The sequence below is a fragment of the Phalacrocorax carbo genome, chromosome 11 (assembly GCF_963921805.1).
Source record: "Phalacrocorax carbo chromosome 11, bPhaCar2.1, whole genome shotgun sequence".
Taxonomy (NCBI): Eukaryota; Metazoa; Chordata; class Aves; order Suliformes; family Phalacrocoracidae; genus Phalacrocorax; species Phalacrocorax carbo.
In genome coordinates this window covers 6,741,478-6,763,450 of record NC_087523.1, presented here as the reverse complement: position 1 = coordinate 6,763,450, position 21,973 = coordinate 6,741,478, and the positions used below count along the sequence as shown (strand labels likewise).

The following is a 21,973-nucleotide window of genomic DNA, read 5'->3' as shown; positions in this document are numbered from 1 at the left end:
CCAGAATAAAAAGGACAGTTTAATTTTAACGAAATAGTTTGAAAAAGAACAGTTTTTATACGGTGAAGTTTTGATTATAACTGCATTATGATATGGTGACACATTTTTAAACACACAGTATGTAAACATACTTTATGTAATATGTAGAACTAATAATGCACAAAATATAAATAGTAATTTTAACTATAGATGTTTTTGTCATAAGAACTTTTATGTAGAAAAATTGTGCAAATGAGAACAGAAAGCTTTGTGGAGTTGTAGAGGTGTATGTCAGCATGAGATTTGTCTTCATCAGTGTGAGCTGCCCCTTTTTGCCGCTTTCTATTGCTTGTATCACTTCAGCTTCTAGCAAATTTGCTCCCTTTGTTCAAGTCTAGTAGTTGCAACTGACTTAATTGCTTAGAAAAATATCTTTGCAGGGCAAAGCAAAAGCAGACAAAATGCTCCAAGAGTGCAGAAGAGTAGATTTCTGACAAAAAGAAGAAAGGCACAGAAGGTAAGCCATTTCAACCTACTCTTCCTGCATTCTTTAACGTGTACTTAGTGTAAATAAAAGTAAATAGACCAATACTAACCATGTAATCTTCAGCAGTGCAAAATGTCTTGTTCTCGCAGGTTCAGGGAAAACTGTATTGTGAGATTTGATTGTTAAATTTCTGAACACAAAAATCTATTCATTTCTGCAATGTACTAAACCTTTGGGGTTTTATTTAAATGTTATTTGACTTTCTTTCAGGATGGGTATTGCTTCTTCACTTCTGCTCTGTGGTTTGTAGGATGAGAACACCATTTTTTATAATTAGCATGTCAAAGACAGAGGATAGCTGGCAAAATGTAGGGTACAGTGTGTCCTAAAGTATTTATCAATCTTCATCCTAATAGCAAAGGGTTTATTGACTACATGTATGACTCGGCATTCAATTATTCTTACTTACTGGGTTTTAGATTGCAAAACTGGGTCTTCCCTAAGTGCTTTGTCTGGAAATAAAGCTTGCTCATATACTCATAAATCTGCAAAGCTCTTAATTTACATGTTTATATGTAGTTTGTCTTGAGATAGGTGGTTACCTGTGTTTATTTTCTGGCTGCATTACTACTGACCCGGAAGATAACGAAGGCAAAAGACCTTTTAATTGCTATTATTAGCACAGCTTTCACACTGTCAGACAGAACAATGTGCTGTGTGTGCTTCCGAAAGTATTTTCTAAGTAACCTGCCTCAATATCAAGCCAAGTGTTTAAACTGGGACAGATGAATAACTGCACACTCTGCTGGAGTGGAACTGTTTGGGGGTGTGACTGGCCCGTCGAACCTTACAGCAAGCGTTGCCGACCTCAGCCTTCTGTTCCTGTCTTTCATGTCAACATGTTACCTGTGTGGCAAGTCCCCTGCCCCCTTGCGAAATGCACACCCTAAAGCTCTAGAGCTGGTCAGTGATATTCAGTAAGCTAGGATGCCTAGGTTCAGTTGGACATGCCAAACAAATTAGTTTTCTTTTTTACAGCTATTATGAATTTTACTACTTACAAAATTCATTTTTTAATGGATTTATCATGACTGTTGCTAATCCCTTCTGTCCATATATTTGTCCTCCGCAGAGCATGCGGTTATGCCTCAGTCCTCCTCAAGAGCTTTTAAATGTCTAGCAGATTTTGGAAAAGTCAATGGTGGATTATGTTTCCCTATCACATAGGAAATCTCATCTCACTTCTTCAGAAGAATCCCCTTGTCACTTTGTTTAATATATGAACATTAATAAATTTGTATTTACATCTGATAAAAGGAAGCAAGCATATTCTCAATGTTTAGAAATATTAGTTGAAGTTGATGGAAGTTGGGGGTAATCTGTCTAGGCAGTGCAGAGCAAAGGCCTGAATTTCTGAAAAAAAGGCTAGATCACAGGATTTGCCACAAACTAGCCTCCAAATGATTCCAAAAAACCTAATGTACTTATGAGGCAGAAGAGGGAAAGTGCAACAAGAACAATATAAATTAATTAATGTAAATTAATGACAGGAGTTATGACCAGTTGTGCTACCTGCATTTATTTTTGTATAAACCACAGAATTTCTGAGACTAGGCACTGTCTGAGCTATTGAGAACTGGCATGCCAAGAGTTGTCAGCTCGCTTTGTATTTCCAGAGCAACTTGTCCCACATACGTACTGATGTCAGCAGCACAAATGTGTGCGTAGTCAATTAAAGTGCTTTTCAATTTTTTTTTAAATACTGTAAATTCTGCAATGTTGTTCTTCAGCTATCACCTTCTAAAGATGAAAAAGCTACTGAAAGCACCCCTGTGTAAGACAGAATACAAAATGTCTTCTCATCCCAGTGACACTTTGTGGTGACAGTTTTGGTGGCAGCAAAAACTAGAGCAGCTTTAGTACCAGCGTTCTGTCTGCTGTGCTGGATCGTTGGGGCCTGAGTTACAGAGACAGGGTGGGTAACGGGGCAGTGAAACTCGGGAAGTGATGCACCTTCCTGGGCGTGGTCGTCTTCTAAAGTGAAGAGGACATCAGACTTGGACTTCATAGCGGCTGGAATGAAGTAACTTGGTCAGCTAATGGCAGTGAAGGATAGAACTGCAACCTTGATGTTCAACAGAAGAATAGTTTGCTTTTCTTATTTTGCTTTTAGCTGATGCAAAAGAACAATCTGTTTCCAGGGCTTGGCAAATGTTTGTTGGGGAGCGAGTTGCATTTGTCATCACAAATTTTTCATGTTTTCCCTTTAGAAAACATCATAATGCAGTTCTGCAAATCTTGCCTCAGTACTGGAGAAGGATGTTTGTGGAGACGGTGGAAGAGGAGTCATGCTGTCTAGCAGATACTTCACTTATTACCGCAGAACTGAAATACTAACATGAATCTTTTTTCTTTTAGGAGCATAACTGACATCAGGAGCCCCACTAGCTATTTAGTTGGAAGCCAGATGGTTGGTAAGGAAAATGCAAATAGTAGGTGACAATTAACACCTGCACTCCTTAGACTGCCTGTGCACCCCAGGCCTGAAAGATTCACCAATTGGGTAACACACAGTATTGCTGCTGGAAGCTAATTATTGTGTTTTAGGAGTAAAAAATGAAAATTTGTTCCATATGGAAAAACAATTGCTACAACTCTGTTTTGTTTGGTCACAAACCATTTGATTTGGGGATGATCAGCCTTAGTATTGCTGGGTTTATTAACATGACAGGCTTCTAACTGTTTAGCCTGTGGGATGTAAAATAGGTTGGGAAGCTGGTGAGAAATATGCTGTCACACAATGCCTGAATTATTATGCAGAAGAAATTTACCAACTTCCCTCCTCCAGTTTATCCTATTTGGAAAGATGCATGAAATATAAATGGCTGTTTCTAGTGAAAGCAAGTGCTACTTCATCAGGAATAAACATTCTGTCCTGTAAAGATTTACAATATTAACCGTTCTCCAGTACTGTTTGCAATCACTGCTTCTTCTCGGTCTTTCTCACTCTGCTTCTTCTGCTCTATTTTCATGTTTTGAACTTTCCTCATTTGCCTTCTAGCCTTTTTTTTTTTTTTTCCCAGATTATCTGGAAGGTGAATAATGACCAGACAGAACTCAAATGCCATTTTGTTATGCTTAATAGCTGATTAAAAACAAACTGGCCCATCTCTAGTGTTCACACGCAAATGCTCTCTCTTGGGTTTTTTAAATTGAGTCATAATTGCCTATGCCAGAAGCTGTCAGTACAACAGGATAGAAAGCAGTCAGCTCTTCTTAGTGTTGTCATTTTGGAAGAATAAGCAATGATAAAGAACTGTTGCAGTGCTTTTGCCCATTTTCACAGTAAACCATGATGTTTGTGTTGCTTGTAGTGTTGATCTCTGTTCTAATAAATTAAGTTTCTCTCATAAGGAAAGAATTCAAAGCAAAGCAATAGGAATTTAAGCACAATGTATGTAAGGAAAATGGGGCTGGATTTCTAGAAACACTTCTATCAAACATGCACATTCCTGCATGCCGTACAATAACATATGAAAAGATTTAAACTTTTCACATAAAACATGGAATTGAGTCTATTGTTTCTGCTGTGGCAAGCACACCGGCAGAGGCCAACATCTAGCTGTACAGGGAAAGAAAAATGTGATATAGAACATTCTTAAGTCTACGTATTATACATACAACATCGCATGCTGACTTCCCTAATCATATGTGATTTCATGGGTAATGCAAGGCATAATTAACATTTGTAGCATTTGAAATCTGAGCAGAGAATGCTATCACTGACTTCTGTAGTATTTACTTTTTTTTCAAGTGGGCAACAGAATTCCTACTGATCTTGAGAACTCATTTCTTTGCTTTCTCAGTAACAATCAAATTAATTTTAGGAAAATTATTAACAAAAATTGGCATTGTATAATCTAGCTCTGGAGCCACTGTTGCTTTTTAGTAAGCAATAATTTACTTTTAGCTCTCCGTAACCTACAAGGTAAAGCTTTTGAAATGCTGTATTTCATAACCATAGCTGAAAATCCTTCTTCAGAGTTTCAGCATCTGTGGCAACATGTGCTCATGCATTCATTTGCTGAGTCAATGTTCCAGCTTTCTGGTTCAACTCTTTTACTGGGGTGATAACAGCTTTTCTGAAGCTGTTCTGCAACAGAACTGGCTGCTTTCTCAACCAATGACTCATTGTTTTGTATATTATGCTTTAAAAATTTCACAGGGGACAATCCGTCCCCATTAAATAGACAGAGCTTCCCTAGGCTGCTCATATGCCTCCTAGTGCTATTATTTTTCTGTTGTTGTCTGGCTGCAGCCATCAACTGTATAGATGCTATACTAAGAAAATAAATTCAGCTGACAGACAAGCAGAAATCCACCTGACTGCAAGCTCTGTAAATCTGCCTTATAAATGCCCCTTGTCTTTATAAAATTTTGAAGAAAACTAGAAATGGTGAAATTCTTCTGGAAGCAAAAAATACTAGAGCATTGAGGAGGAGGGTTTAGAGAGGAAATGTTAGATGCATGTGTTTACATAAACTGAGGTAGTGCTTAGTAACTTCAATAGGAACACAAAAGTTAAGTGTGTTCTTGTAGATGATAAACTCTCAACATGAAAATTATTAATTATTTGCACACAATAGAAAACTAGTTTTGTGAAGCAAACTGCATCCAAAGAGACTGACCTGCTTGCAGCTCTAGGCTCTTTGTACTTCCTGTGTGTGTCAAGTAGCATAAATATTATTTAAGTGGTGGGACTTCTTTTCCTCTGCCCCCAGACAGGCGAAATGATGAAGACTGACAACGACAAATTGGCTGTTTCTTTCAACCTTGTAAGTATCCAGGTTATGTTTGAACATTTGAAATTTAGATTGAGTGTCTGGGCAAGCCACAAGGTTGGATGCATAAGAGAATGGCTTCTGTGTGTAATTAACCCCATTCGAAAAATCCCTAGTTACAATTAGGTCAGACATAAGTCATTAATTTTCTTTGGCATGAGAGCTTTGACATACACAGTAGTTTTGAAGATAAAGTAAGGAAAACCTGGAAAATTTAGTAGCCTTGCTGTGTAGTACCTGAGAGGAGATAGATATTGGGATAGCATTAATATGTTATCTCACTGTTAATTCTAAATACAGTTTAGCTTAATACCGTGTGATTTCCTAATGAGAGGATGTTGTTGAAATTCAGTACTTGAATTCCTTAGCACCATTTCTCAAGATTTTTCTAAGGAACAAATTTTTTTGGTTTGTCCTGGACTTCTGCTGTTTCTGTTATCAGTCTGTCGCCCATTTAATCCAAGGCAACTTGTTACAGCCCCACACCTGCCTTTGTTGGCGGCACAGTCACCTCACAGCAGACTCAGCAAGCAAGCAAGCAAGGAAGATGAATATGTGAATAAACTGTGTGCTCCAACCTTGGGGTTTCCCAGCTTCAGCCATCAGCTCTGTATTTCACACAGCACTGTGCTAAGTTGTCTGCCTTTGTCATGGAAATCTTCTTATTCGGGGAAAATTACATAATACTCTGATTACCGGTTTGCCCTTGAGCTTAAAAAAAACCCTTAGCATGCTATTCAGATCCAATAGGGTAAAGATCTCATAAGCAAAGGCTTGAAAGTGCTGTAGCCTACTGTATCAGTAGCAATACAAGAAATACTACATTCTGGGTATTTGGGGGTTGTTTCATCTGTCACATTTCATATTTAACTAGATTTAAAGATTTTGGAGGAAAAAACAGATGACAAACCTATCTTTTAAACCATATTGGTTCCCTGTTCCTGGTTATTTTTTCTTTTTTCAAGTTGGTTTCTATTTTTGATTAATCTTCCAAGCAACCATATTCTGTTTTTCACCGTACACATTTTATTCAAAATACTGAATCTGAGATGTTAATTCAAAGCCAGAATTGTATTATTGTGTTTATAATATAAATATATTATCAGCATATTTATACCAGTATCTGACTTTAAAATAACCCCTATTTTTGCAGGGGTTATATAAAAGAAAGACATTTTTGTAGAGTTTTATAATTAGCAATAACGATTATGTGCTTCTTTCTATCAAGAGATACTACATAAAGTTATGGTGTTTAGTGCTTTATGAAAAACTAAGCGTGGTTTTTATTTTGTAAGAGTGTATAGAGTTAACTTTAACTCCCTCCCTACCCCCACCCCCACCCCCTTTTTTTAAGTATAGCTAAGGTAGGAGGAGGTTTTCAAAACAGGGACTCTGGTGATGTGACTCATACAATTCTGACCTCTAGAGGTAAAATAATGTTGTTGGTTGCATATTAAAGACAATTTCCTAACCTTGGGAGGGGAAGAATGTTCCCATTCATGACTCATGTCCAGGCTAACGCTTTTATTTCCCACAATAACTGTACGGTATCACCGTGTTCGGACACAGGCTTTGAGCATTTCTGAAGCAGGCAGTGACTGAATAATGGGATATCTCACTCCGTCTGTTATAGGCATTACCTAGAACTTTAATGCCTTTTATGTGTCTGGTTCCCACCTCTGTCTGAGCAGTAGTTTTCTGCATTTGTTGAAGACAAGTCAAACCTTGTACCACTGGGCCCTTGGCCATCCTCTTCACTAGCATTTGCATTCAGCAGCAGAAGTGCAGCTGTGTGCGTGTCTTCCATCTCTCCCATGAATGTTCTAGGACTGAAATCTTCAGTTTTGGGGAAAAAGAGAGAACATTTTGCCCTTTATCCTGTGAGAGTATTCGACACATCTCCTAAAATGAGAAGTTGCGGAAAACTTCTAATGTTTAGTAAGCTCTTCCCTATTGAATGGAGAATTACATGGCAATAGTGTAAACCTCGATAGAGTTCAAAGAAAGTCTTAGGTGGATTCAAGTAGCGTACACTCAAATCTTCATGTCGTGATGCAGTGGGGTTTCTTGTGGTTAGAGTGCTGTGCCCTCAGGAGGCATCTCTGCATATCTGGCAGCAGCACTGCAGTATTCACAAAACAATGGGAATTTTAAATCTATTTCTTCAAATTTCTCACTTGACTTCTAATAAGTTTTCCCCTTACCCATTTGATTCTTCTCTCTGTAATAAGTTGGACAAAAGTATAATTTAACATGTTTTTACTTGTAGCTCTGTTTCTTCTTGGCTTGCATCAAAATAATTCTCTTAATAATGCCACAACACAAAGCACTCGTATAAATTACCCTGAGAGATGTGTTGAAATCGTTATGACTCTTTTGCATTATTTACATCATGACGTTCCGTCGGTTCACTAATACTCAAGACTGTTTTATATTTCTGGATTTAACAAATATGCAAATCAGGTGCACATTTCCCTAGGAATGCAAATATCCCTAATGAGGAAAGACAACAAACTTCAAAACAAACAAAAGAATAGAATATGGTAAATAGCTCATGTGAAAGTGGGGAAAGGAATGTTGCTCAAGTAAGTGGACTAGAGATACGGGCTGTAATCCTTGCCCTGGGATTGTTTAATCAGCTCATCTTGAAGCTCTGACAGATCAATTGTTTCTTGACAGGGAGAGAGCTGGGGAAGAATGGCAGCCAAACAGAGTTTTCCCATCAGAAGGCATGAAAACTTTTGGGTTTCCTCTCTGTGGCAATCTAGTGAGCTGAGAGGATTGACTTCCTCTGGCTGAATTTGTTAAGTCTGGTAGAACACCACTCCAAAGGTCCCCAGCTCTCAGAAACAGTACTTTTTTTGTATTGTAATAATTAAAATAGCTGTTTGATTTCAATGTATACACACAGAATGGGAATAGCATCATGGTGAATTGAGTTTAAGTATTACAGAAGGATTTGAATGTCCTTCAGAGAAGCATTCAGCTCAGATTTCATGTTAAAGCAATCCCCTCATTTCATAAGGATAAGTGATATCTTTGAATCGTAAAGTTCTAGATTGAGTATGTATCCAGTGGGAATGTTCTTTATTGTGCTGTGTTTGTGCTGTGCTTTTAATTACGCATTGCTCACTGAAAACTTTGTCTCCCATTCAAAGCTGAATTTCATTCAGAAGTTCAATTAAACAAAATTTCTTAACTAAAAGGCTCTTTTCAATAGTGCCCAGGACAGGCCAAGGGGTGATGGGCACAAGTTGGAACACGGGAAGTTCCCCCTGAACATGAGGACAAACCCCTTCCCTGTGCGGGTGCCAGAGCAGTGTCACAGGCTGCCCAGGGAGGCTGTGGGGTCCCTTCCCTGGAGACATTCACCCCCCGCCTGGACGCGGCCCTGTGCCCCTGCTCCGGGGGTGCCTGCTCCAGCAGGGGGTGGGACGGGGTGAGCTCCAGAGGTCCCTTCCAGCCCCTGCCAGTCTGGGATTCTGTGAAAATAAGACATTTATTTTAAGCTGGCTTCTATTTTGAATTTTTATGGCTTCCTACTAAATATGCAAGCGTTCTTTTCTGTGAAATTGGTTCAATATCTGAAAATCTTAATTACTTGGTAGTTTGTTTTTCATTGTGTAACTTTGGCCCCCAAAGTACTGGTATATGTCTCAATTAACCGCCATCTTTAAGATGATTGTTATGGTAAAATTAGCCCGAGTTCTCAAAAAACTATGAATTCTCTATAGTGTATGTGTAATAAGTGGGGTACAATGTTTTAATCAAAATTCCTCAGTAATGCTTTAACTGCATATTATATGTAACTACTGCCTTTTCTGTCTATTCTCAGTCTTTTAACTAAAAAATGTGGTTTGTGTCTGTTACAGTAAGAATGTCAGTTTGATTCTGTACTGTGACAGCACCACATTCATGAAGCCTCCGTCTCATCTGTCTCTCTCATTATGTATCTGCTCTTGCTTTAACACACTCTCATTTGTTTGTACTGACAAAGTTGATGGGTGAGGATCAAACTACCTTGAAAAATGCTGTCTTGATTTTCCCATGTGCTACTTAATCTGTCATGCAGATAGAGATATTAGAGTGCTGGAGAACAAGTTCTTTAAGCAAAATTATTTCCTGATAAAATGTGTCCCAAAGTTATGCCAAATCCACACCCAAAGTCTGCAAAAAGTCCAAAAATAACTTACCCGTAGTATGTGCCTGTGGTAATTCTTTGAAGATCAGAACACTAGGAGGGCTACTTTGGTAGCTTTGACTTCTGTTAACCTGCCTTCCGTCATGAAGGAGAAAAGGTTTGCAACAAAATCAGCTGACACAAAATGTATTTCTCATCTCTTTCCCAGTATTACACTTCTGACGGCTCTCTGCCTTGCCTTTCCTACAAGTTAACACCACGTGGGAGGAGTTAGCTTTGTTCTGCTTGAACTCTGAAGCCTTGTCTCTGGGGGAGCGAGGAGGCCGTAATTACTATGAATTGCTGGTGCTGATGGTGAAAGAAAACTCGATATTCACAAAACTCTCAGTGGAAGCTGGACTAGGACTTTATTAGATTGATACATCTAATACCCCTAATTGACACCTTGGCGAGGTCTCCAATGGCATGTGAGTTAAGGGGCTTTCTTGAAAATATTGTTCGCTAGATATACACGAACTTGACTTTTAGGTAGCGTACAGCTGCTGGCAGTTACAAAGCTACCCAGAAACCTGAACTGTCAGGTGCCCTTAAGTCTTGTTGATTTGGATGAATGTTTTATGTACTACCAGAAGTTATATGTATAGTGTATAAAAGCAACCTTCAAATGTAGTTGTAACACTGAATGTTATTTAAAAGACTCAGATCTTCAATATGAGTACGTGTGCTTTACTCTAATTTTCTATGAAGATGTAAGAAAAAAGAATGCAAGAAAAAATAGCAGATAAATGCGACAGTAATTTATGGTTGTAAACTTGTCTGGGAAGGAGAGACCTTATTACTAGCTTTCCTTGGGATTCACAACTTTTAAAAAGAGAACTTTCATCCCAGGATTTTTTTAATTGTTATGTTAAAAACATCCTTCCCTTTTCATGTTCTCTTCTTCTGTTCAAGCGAATATAAAATAAATCAAAGATAACCAGAATGGAAGATGCAGAATGAAGCATTCAGTAAAGAAAAAAATGAAAACTTTAGTAAACGGCCTGCCTTTTCAAACTGTGTGAAAAATTATTCTTGACACCCTAATTTCAAATTGTAATTAACAAAAATATAATTTCTCTTAACTGAGACCTTTTTTACCAGACAGCTGGTGTCCTTTGCGCCAGCGGTCAAATGTGAAGACACACCGTGATGCACTACATTGTAAAGTTGTCAGAATGGAACATGGATTTTAAAACTACAGAAGTGAACAGAAACGATGAGCATCTTTGTTCCTGTCTGTGATTATTTCAATGTATTTTTTCAATATAGCATCATCTATTTGCTTTTACTTTAAAATAATTTTGTCTTACTGACAACTTAATGATTTTTTTTTGAGCCTCCATAGGCAAGTGTAGTTCCTAGCTGTATGTTCTGTTCTCCTTCTCAAGGACAGTGGGAACGAGGTTTTTTCATTCCTGAGTTTATGTTGCTCTCTTTCTAAAACTAATCCTTACCACATTGATTTTACTGGATTTTCAGATTTTAGAAGTTTTCTGAAAGAGTGGAAAGAAGAAAGGCTATATGAGAACAAGGAGTGCAAGTTCTTTTCATTTCCTTATGAAATAGGATTTAATTTTCTAGATACTTTCTGCTAAAAACATTGGAACAGGTATTTAGCAGCGGTAAACGTAACACTCTGTGGACTTTATTTATGCAGGTTTAAAACAAAAGACATTACAGTAAAGTGTTTCCCTTGACCCTGGTGAATGCAAAACTTTACGTAATTAAAATGGTCTTTTTATTTTACATTATGTAGCAGTTTTCAGCAGTATGTACCAAAATTATACAGAACCACAGTTGACATAATGATGGTTTTCCAAGCAATGTGCAAAAAGCCAAACTCCCTTCTGAGTGCAGTCTGCATAAAATCTGAGTTGTGTGGATTTCGGGGTAGTTCTCCATTACAATGTATTTCGGAAGTTTTATGTGACCCTGAAATGTGGTTCTTTTTCAAAGGATGGTATATTTGTTAATTTCGAAAACTGAATCTTCCCAGTGTTGAGATGTTCCCCATTTGTATGCCCCTTTTTTATGTTAAATAGCCTCTTGGGTTTCTTTCTGCTAGGTTTTAAATGTAGATGGGGAACTCATCCAAATGGTCTCTTTTTTTCAAATGTGGCCTTTTATTGCTGGATTATATCTCATACCAATTCCTATGTGGATTTCACCGGGAGATACAGTACTGGATTGTATTGCTGTGTTTGACTGCCGGGATTGTTGCTGGTAATGACTGCAGTACAGAGAAAAAGCGCTGTCCACAGCTTGAGCTTGATTGTACATTCTGTCATAGAGCAAGTCAAGGGAAATACAAGCTTTCATTTGTGAAGCAAACAAAAAACCCCTGTATGTTCATTTCAGATGTTCAGTAAGAACTAAATAATCTCAGAAAATCGAAGAGGAATCAGACTAGGCTCCCTACTGCTCACCCACTTTATGCCTATCAGTCAATTTGTGTGGGGAACAAAAATACTGTATAAAGAGTGTGTCCTCTGAAAATTATTTATGAAAAGCTTATTCTAGCTTCTTTCCTTCTTTGTTTTATTTCATTTTGTTATTGAAAGAATAGGCTGACGTATTCCTCTGTGGCTTATGTCTTTAGGAATATTTAGGGTAGCCCCACCTGATTAGGATTTTCATATTCATACAGAATGTAATCAGCATGAAATTGCAGAAAGCAAGCCATCCTACTACCTTGTCGGTGAAAATGCAGAATAAACAAATAAAAAATTATGTCTTCTATCTAAGTACATGATGGGTTAATCATTCATGAAGTAATCGTTATCTTACAAGTTTGACTTACAGCTCAAGAGAAATGAAGAATAAAATAAATACCCAGCTGTTGTTTTTCTTTATTATTGGAAGACATTCCATGGTTTGAGTGCATGCAGAGAACATTGGAAAAGTGTTTAAAGAGATTAAGCTACTGTTTGGGAAGGATTTTGAGAGAAAACAGGAAAAGCTATTATACAGTGTGCTACTTCGTATTTTAGAAGGTTATAAAAACTTACGGAATAGGTAATGAGACCGAGTAAACAAAGAGTTTAATGCCTTCTGAACTACTAGGGTGTTTGCCTAAATAATAGAGACATAAGCTTTTAATTTTTAATACAAGTAAACTTTGTTTCAAGTACCACTTTTTGTGATACAGCAACTGCAGATCATAGAAAAATATGGCTGAAGTAAGCTTTTCAGAAGTCATCCATTTTATTCTCCACTCATAAGAATGGATCAACTGATCCATTTATGATTAGTATTTGCTCTGTTTTCTAAATATCTTGGTTTAGTACTTCAGTATTTTAAATACTTCTTTTCACAGTTAGGTTTTCCTGATTTCTAAGACATACATAGGCTTTTGGTTTAGTGTAATTAGTGCTTGTTTTTCCTCTCCATTTTCTAATGAACTGGTGGTGTTTGTTCCTGCCTTCCCCTCACCCAACATTTCTCCTTCAATAAGGTTTTGGTACTTTAGATGCCTTTCTAGTTTCCTCCATTTATCATTTGTGTTTTCTAGCTTGTGTTATTCATTCACATTAAGCTAGATCAAAGCACTACAAGTTTTTGGTTGGATTTGCTGTTTGGTTTTGTTTTTTTTTTTTTAAAAAAAATCAGATTAATGAAAAGCTCATAACTTTATCCAAGTTGCTTTTTTTTCTTCTGTTTCCATTCATCCACTCAGGAGAAGACTTCTGTTATTATGAGCACCCACGGAATCTTGCACAACTTCACTGATGGTACATCAGGTGACGCTGTAGTGGCAGGGGTGGGTGTGTGTCTGCTGCACGAGCCCGATTTCTGCTCTCTCAATTGCAACATTTTGAACTTAGTCTAAATGAGTTTCTCCCAATGTAGAGGTTTTTTCTTTGGGTGTTTTTTTCTTCCCACCCCTGCTTATTTGTTTCTTCTTTTCTTTATTTCCTTCTTTCTTTCCTTTTTTCCCTCCTTTATTTCTGTCATTTCCATCTTTCTTTCCTTTATTTCTAACTTTCTTTCCTTTATTTCCTTCTTTCTTAAAGAAAAACAACCATAAACGAGTTCACCAGTTTCACTGCATCAACATGCAAACACGTGATGGCTTGGACATAAAAAGGGAAATTAATGGGAACCTCAGGGAACTCTACATAGGAAGTTGCATATCTAGTAAGTGTCTGACTTTTTAGACTCTATCTTAAAAGGTACTTGGGGAGAAGAAGTAGTGATGGGTAGAAACAGCTGATATTTTAATGCTTAAAAATCTTTTGCAACAAACAAACAAACACTTCTAGCTACACGTAGCACCTGTTTTAGAAAGTTACCAGTTACTAAAAAAGAAGTGTGTTTAAAAGGCGTCATCTTTGATCTTAAAAGAAAATAGGAATTGTGGACAAAGCCATTATTCTTTTAGTGTTTTCCTCCCTTTACCCCCCAATCAAATCTAGTTAGAAATAAGTGTATTTTGTGGAGCTTAATAATGACTGTGAAGTGTTGTTAAGAAAATCATGTCTCTACCCATCAGCCGTGATCTGTATGAGGAGGCAGGTGATGGGTGAAACAGCAAGCCTAGCAAAGCAACAGAAGCATAGTGGAAGTACGAGCAGAACATACAAGTAGTTCTGTGGGAATGAGACCTGTTAATGTTGGGTTTCAAAGCCAATGTAATATTGTACTTCATACTCTAGAGAGAGATTGATGAAGTGGTAGCGTTTTGACACTAAAATCTGTAGTTTCTTTTTGACAGACACCATAATTCCTGCAATTTAATTCAGATCTGTTGAAAAACGTTTATTGCCTTTTGACTTCAGGTGCAAGTGACCTGGAAAACAAGTTGCCTAGAAAACAGGTACCAAAAGAATAATGCTGGAATTTAATTCATGGCTCTGAACTCCAGTTTATGCTTTCGTGGTAATAAAGGAGTTCTGATCAAGGTGTTCATTCCCACCATTTCCAGAACTGTTTCAGCCACTGTTTGGGTCCCAACAATTGACATGAGATGGAAATGGAGCTGTGAGAGTGTCTGAGAAATATCGGTATACTAATGTGAAAAAAACCCACCACAAAACCTGGAGCAATTCTTCTACTTCAAGGCTACTTTAAACACTTGTCTCTAGAAGTAAATTGTCTGCCACTCTTGGCCTTAAAATTGGACGTTTTCTGTTTTATAAGTTTTATATTACTGGTAGCAATTATATTGTAATGACTTCTATCCATCAGCATGAAAGAGGAGTTAAATCAACTGGAGTGTGTGCTGGTAACAGCCATGAAGTCCTAGGCCACTGCCGGTTTGTTACAGTATTAAGGAGTGTCATGGTGGGTGCGTCTTTATGTCAGAAAGAGTTGCAGAGTTAAGCAGGATAACATTACTGTGTCAGGATAGTGGAAAAATAAATGCATAACAGCTGTTATTAGACACCGTAAGTACAAAATAAATCTGTTCCCAAGAACACCATTGTGAATGAAAAAGGAGAGAGAGAGAATAATCCCTTGCTAGTAGGTTTTAGCATAGCGGGGTAAGCCTCTTTCCACCTTCTTTCTGATGTTTTCCAGGATTTCTCCAGATAGACTAGGGACTCCTAGACAGAGATTGTTACCTGGGCAGAAAATTCAGGTGTCCAGTCTTTATTAAGTTTGGTTTAACTCAAGATTCAGTAAACTGCAGGAAAATCCATACTTACAGCAGTTTTGAAAATATTTAATTTTGATAAAAAATGTTGGTTTTGCCAAATCTCCTGGAACCTTCAGGAAGTTGGAGGAAAAAACCCTGAAGTTACTTATACACTATTTTTCTATTTGTAATTTCTGCTACTTTTTAATCGCTGTCCATATGTTTCAATTTTTAGGTACCGCACTAAAATTGTGCCTGACCCATTGCCGCCGCTTGTTTCCAGAAACAGGTATGTATGAACTTGCAGCAAACATTTTAAGAGATTAAAGCCCTGTAATGGACAGTGTTACCTATGAAAATCTCTCTTCTGAATAGTCAGTTCCTGTAACACCTTTGGGTTCCCAGTTCCCGTGGGACTATGCCAGAAGACAAGTGACGTTACTAAGTTAACCAAACACACGTTTGTCTTAAAATTTTTTCTGTTCATTCAAAAGGGGCACGAATATTTTGTTTCCTAATCTGCAGAATTACCCTGGAGCTCCTGTTGCGATGTGTCAGCACAATGACAGCTTCCCCTGAATGACAACTTACAGCTAGAGTGAAAAATGGAGGATTTGTAAACCAAGGTTGTTTAAAGTGTTTAAAGAAAAGACTCGCTTCTCAAGTGACTATTTCTCAGTTAATCATTATTGCATTTTACAATACACCTTAAACAGACTTATTTTAAAATGGATCTAACTGGCATACTTAAATGGAGTTGTAACGGCATATAACGCAGGATATGCCGTGCTGGCACAGACTAACATAGCGTTGTTGATGGCAATTAGAAGAGGCTCATAGACATTCTACACTTTCCACAATGTGATCTAGTAAAAACAAGTCAGTAGTAATGGGAGTTTGCAAATGTTCACCTTAGTGACAGGCTTTTTTATCCTGCCTTTTGTTGTCACTTGGGCCATTACTGTCACTGCATTTTTTCTAATAGAGGCCTTATTTTTCGTGTCACGTAAGCCACTACTTATCTCCCTGAATGTGCATTTGTCTGGAACTCTGTTATATATGATATTTCATTCAGTTTATCCTTAAGTTTCTTTAATGGAATCTTGTTTAACAAAAAAAGGTGAAGTGAGTATTTTACAGTCACAAGTGTAAGGAAGGAGTCTCGGACTGAAGGCTGTCTGGGAAGCTCTCGCACAGTGTTCATCCTCATGAATGTAGCTAGAACTGAATATAAATCACCGAAAGGTTTGCTATATATTTTAAATACAAATTTTGGAACTTATATCTGTGCTTTACATTGACTGTATTTAGTTTCGGCTCTTGGGACAAGGGATTGCCTGTGTAACGTTTGTCTGGCAGCTAGCGCGCGTCTCTACTTGTGCTTGCAGACTAGGGGAATTGCTGCAAAATAATAATGTGATAACCCCAAAGTAAGGAAAACAACTCCCAACATTATAAGTGCTTTTGAACACTTTGAAAATGTTCAGAAAGTTTTAAGGTGTAGTAAGTCTTAACATAAGCACGCTGCAGACATTAGACTAATGTTGTTGTGCTGATTTCATTTTTCTTTTTTTGTATAAAAATATATATAGTACCTTAAAAATTATACTGGAGATGATCTGAATTGGTTCATAAAACCTTGCTGGTTTGCAAATCATTATGATATTTTAACTGCATTGCCTGTTTCTGAGTTAGTTTCTGTAACTATCCGGGATTATATCATACCTAGGAATTGTATCTGAAACCTGTGGCTACGCAATACTGTTCTGAAAACTTGGAATTTAAGGTCGAAGGAACAGAACACCTACATAAGCTCTCTGGTGTGAAATTCTGGTAGTGGTAACTATAGCTTCTCCTACATTTAAATAATGTGGATGGTTTTGCCTTTTCACTGTATGTCAGTGGAAGAAGGTTTTTTTTGACACTCTACTTTCAGCTTACCTTCTTAGATTCTTCATGTTAGATTTTCTTAAGAAATTCTGCTCTAATTAATCATGCCATATATATTTGTTACCAAAACCCAGAGACTTTGAAAGGAGCACTGCTCTCTAGAAAGCGTATACATCTATACATTTTATTCAGTAAATGTAGATATCCATGGTGTTGATAAATATTTGATATATTGGTAGTTGAAGAAGGTCCCTCTGAAATGGATGACTCTGAAAAGGATGGTGTTTTTGAATTTCCAGTAATTACATTAAATGACAGTCAAATAATTTCACAAACATTAAATAACCTTAATGAATAAATAGGATTTCTAATGTTAAACAGTTAATGTCTATGACCCTTTTTTTTCAGCAGTTGAAAGGCATTTAAAATGTTCCAATATTTTACTGTGTTAATGCTTAAATTATCTTACATAGGATAATAATAGGACTTTAACTTGTCGTTTGATTGCTTCTATGCCTGTAAGATTTCCCACAGACATTTAGTACTAGCTACTGTGGGACAGCTGACTTTACCTAATTACCACTCTCAAGATCCAGTAACTCATTTCCCCCACCCCCACACTGTATATACTCTTCATGTGATGGGTTACAGAAGTGCTTATTCTGAGGACTAAGTAACCCAATTTTTTAGTAGACTTGGTTCAAAATGTTTTGCACTGACAGATAGTATTACCTGGGCGTTTTACATAAAGCAAAGCTGAGTTTATGTAACAGCAACAGAATGTATAACATATACCAAATAGTGTTTGTGATCTTTCTGCTCCCAAGTTCTGTTACCTGAAGTGGAAGGAATTGCTTTGTTTTGTTTCTGTTTGTGATCACTAATTCACATTTTTCCAGTGTCCCAGGGTAGCTGGTCATAAATGAATGGATCTACGTCTAGTGAGCCCAGCAATTAGTAGAACTACTTTAAAAGTGTTTTTTAGAATTGATGCCATGACTGAGACTAGACAATAAAACTTCTAATAAAACACTCTATCTTAAGAAAAATGTAAAGTTTATGTCATATAACATTTATTTGATGATAGATAACCTAATGTAAATGCATGAAATAATTGTCATCACCCACATGAAGATAAATAGCTCTTCCTGAACTAGCAGGCTTTTCTATATAAAATGCTACTAATTTAAAAGTTTTCCCCATTTGTTAGCAAATAAATTTTATAATGACCATAAGTGGAAGGTGTGATATGTCTGCTTAAGCATTACAGTATTAACAGAGGGCATTTTCTTGTTATTCTATTTAATTGGAATCAATGACATTGTTACCTGAAAAATTGTTTAACAGCACTGTCGCTTGAAAGAAATGCTGTTTCCTCCCATTGCCCCAGATACCTAAAAGTCAAAATGCATGGAATCAGATGCTCATGAGTTGTCAGCTTGCATGTGGCTGGAATTTTAAGATCATAATGCTACCTTTTGCCATAAACAGCTGAAATGGAGAGCTGCGTCTGTTACCCTAGCAGACTGGGACAAACGTCTGTCCCCTGGTATGGCACTGTTTGAGTGGGGAGATCAGTTAGTTCATCCTGTTCTGATAACAGCGCTACCACATCGCAAGGATTTGTCAGGAGAAAAGTGTCCATAGCGCAGTGCTGGTAGAAAAGAAAGATCAAATACTAGTATAAAAAACACTTACAATTCTGTAACAGTTTTAAAGTTTTTTGTTATGAGTTGGAAATTATTTCCCCTCATGCACATGTAGAGGGAGTAAAATGAAGATAAATCTTGTAAACATGAAAATTACTAAGGATTCTGGGCTAAGATGAATTAACTGCCAGGCAACTTCTTCATATCATATTTGCTAAGTTGATTTGGGGTCCAAAACAAGTTGCCTGAAATTTTTACAAGAGGTGTAGTGGATGTCTGCATTTCATCTGGCTCACTGATGTCCCTCACTTAATGAAAGCAGCATTTCTAGTACATCAGTAAACTAAATCAATATGTATTCACATAAGGATTAAATTACTTTCATGTCTGCTAAGTACTGACTATCCTGTACATGTTTGGACATCTCCTTACTCTTGTTACTCCTGTTCTGTGCAGAAGCAGTTCTCATTTAGCTTTTTGTAGCTAACAGTCATTTAACAGATATTAGCTGGGAGTATTTGAAAATGTATTTATTTCTTTAGATCTCTTACTATAACTTTTTCTCCTCAGCCTCACCAGGATGATCATAATGCCAAATCTGGCCTCAGAAAGCACCATCTTTTTTGTTAGAAACCCAACAATTACTTCAACATATTTGTAAGGATGTGCCTTGTATAGACTATCTTCCTCTTTCCTGGCTTTCCTTCTTTAGCTAGCTTTGCTTTAACTCCGCAGCAAGCAGTCAGTCACCCTAACTGCCATAAATAGTTATACAAAATGACATTCCCATTTTATACCAGAAAAACTTCTTATGAAACACAGGAAAAATATTTTTTTTTGTGTCACTTAGCATTCTCATTTAGTGTCTTATGGAGATAATATCTGAATGTTTGGGCGTGGGACACCTTATGTTTGGTAATTGTAGGAGCAGGCCCAACACCAGGGTGGCAGTTTTTTTCCTACATGTGGTTATTCCTGACTTGTTCCATTAAAATAAGTAGTGCAATTGTTGTTGATACGCCAACTAGAAAAGTAACAGCCCCAAGCTGTTATGTTCACTGACTGTCCATGTGGGTGTGTTATTAAGGCTTCTTGGCAGATGTTTCAGATGACTTCAATATTCACAACTGGAAAATCCCCAAACGAGTTATGGAAGTCACCTCAAATGAGTTATATTTCTTGAAATAAGCTTCTGTATAACTCCCAAGTGGCTAGGTGGCACTTCTGAGCAGCCAGGCTAGTGCAGCTTCCGCTCACTGCACAGCAGTTGTCTCCTACACATGTGTCGGGAGTATCCTGAGTAAGGCCTGATTATATGTGATGAGTAACAGGGAACACACTTTGGTTTTAAGCTGCATATGCCTTTTAATTTCCCTCACAATAAGACATACGTTAATGTATTTTCACACAGCTCATTGGATTACAACTTGAACGGTATTTTAATATTTGAGTTTAACCGAAGGTGTCATCACCAAAGTGTTGGGACCTAGTAAGCACGCGTGTTAATGATGCATAGCTTTCTGGCTTGGCTGGAAAGGGGCTTCACTGTTCCTGCGGGAGTAGGGTTCTATTGACTTTTTAAGGCCAGCTGATAATAAGTAGAACATTGCCACCTTTTGGTCATAAAGAAAAGACATACAGTTAAAGAAGCAGCATTATGCAAGTTGGGGATGCTGCAGCAAAACTACTTAATAGTATATTCGTTTGGAATGTAACTGCTCAGTAATGGTAGCCCAGTTCAGTGGAGATTTTAGGCATCATTTGCTTTGACTGGGTGTATTTCATACCACGGTGATGTGTTTAGAGAGAATATATTATGCTACATACTAATTATGTTTTCCTGAGGACTGAATTACATATGCATTGTGAAGATAGTATGAAGGCTACCATGGTTACCATTGTGCACCCAGCAACTTATTTTATACGGTGCCAATTAATCTGAGGTAATGCTTGAGGGAGAAGAACACTGAATAAGGAATGCTAATGTCTCAGCTGAAAGATGGAAATTAGATAGAAAAGCACTGCTTTTATTGAAGATTATATGTCAGGGTCAGCATTTATAAATGAATCCACCTGTAAGACTAAAACCAACAGTTCTGTCTTACATAAAGAAACATTTCTCTCTAGGCCTAATCGACACACAGGACAGACTGCTGCTTAATCAAGGATATTCTCTGAGTAGGAGTTTTTTCTCTTCTCATTATTTTAACGCCATTTTCCTGCAGTTCAGACTATAGCTGTGGATTATTGCTATGTCTGAAAGAGGGTGCAGTTTCACGATGCAAAGACATCTCAACCCGATGCAGGCTACAGTTGCTAGGGGCAAAACTTATGCCTCTGCCCAAAGACTTCCAGATAGCGAGGACTGCGTGTAGTAGAGCTCTAACTCTTTCCTGTTCCTGACAGCTCAATTTTGCTCAAGTTATGTTGCTGACATGGCTTCTTAGTCAATTTGTCCCATCAGTGTGAGATGTATGGCAAAATGAATGCGCCAGCCGTACATAATGTGTGGTTATAGTTCTTACACGTCTTACACGTCCTTCTTTACGTGTCCCTTTTGCGTTGAGACAAATCATTTTAGTGGACCACGGGAATGCAGCCTAGAACATTCAGAGCCAGATTCCTCCCCAGTTCTGAATACAAAACACCACTGTTGTAATTTCTAGATGAGAACTTTAGAGAGGGTCAAGTGAAGACATTGGATAAGCCTCTGACAGAATTGCAAATTTCGTGCTTGAATGTTTTCATTAGATTACCTGTGCCTAGCTATATCAACACAGCTTAAAAGCATTACAAATATCTGCAGACCAGTGCTAGGTAGTGTCACAGCCATGCCGCCTGACGCTTTTCTTGCTGCCGCAGCAGTCTTGTAGAGCTTTGCTGTTGATTCTCACTGCAGCAGCTGTAAATACCTAGCAACAAAGATCTAACTTAGCCTTAATGAAGCAAATCACATAAAATTTGACAATGTCAAAATTTTGTAGCTGTTTCAGAATAGGAAGGTGCAGACAAACACTGAGATGAGTATAAAAATCCTTTAATCCTTAAATTTGATTCTTACTGTTTTGCAAAAATGTACACAACATTGAACACTAAACATTTAATCTTTAGAAGAATTTCTACCATTTCTTTTGATTGACCAAAATGCATGAACAGTTGGATTTAAGTCAACTTAGCTAACTTGATACTGAAACAGATGAGGGAATCCTTGTATGATCCATTCTGCTGGCTGAGCAGCAGCACATTCTGTGGGGCTGGCAATTTTTGGCAAAAGAGTAACAGCAACAAACAGTTGGGAGGCAGTCACCTCACTGCTGGAACAGCTGTGGAAGATGAATAGTTGCCCAAGGCAGAAGCTTTGATGCTTAA

At 37.6% G+C, this 21,973-nt stretch overlaps 1 long non-coding RNA gene across 2 annotated transcripts in view; it reads left to right on the top strand.

Moving 5' to 3' along the window:
* Positions 1-21,973, top strand: part of LOC135315338 (uncharacterized) — a 123,906-nt gene that overhangs the window by 97,597 nt on the left and 4,336 nt on the right. For both annotated transcript variants that reach the window (XR_010374782.1, XR_010374781.1), the window contains 2 exons: positions 420-496; positions 2,885-2,940. This is a non-coding gene — a long non-coding RNA (uncharacterized LOC135315338). The remainder of the gene's footprint in view (positions 1-419; positions 497-2,884; positions 2,941-21,973) is intronic.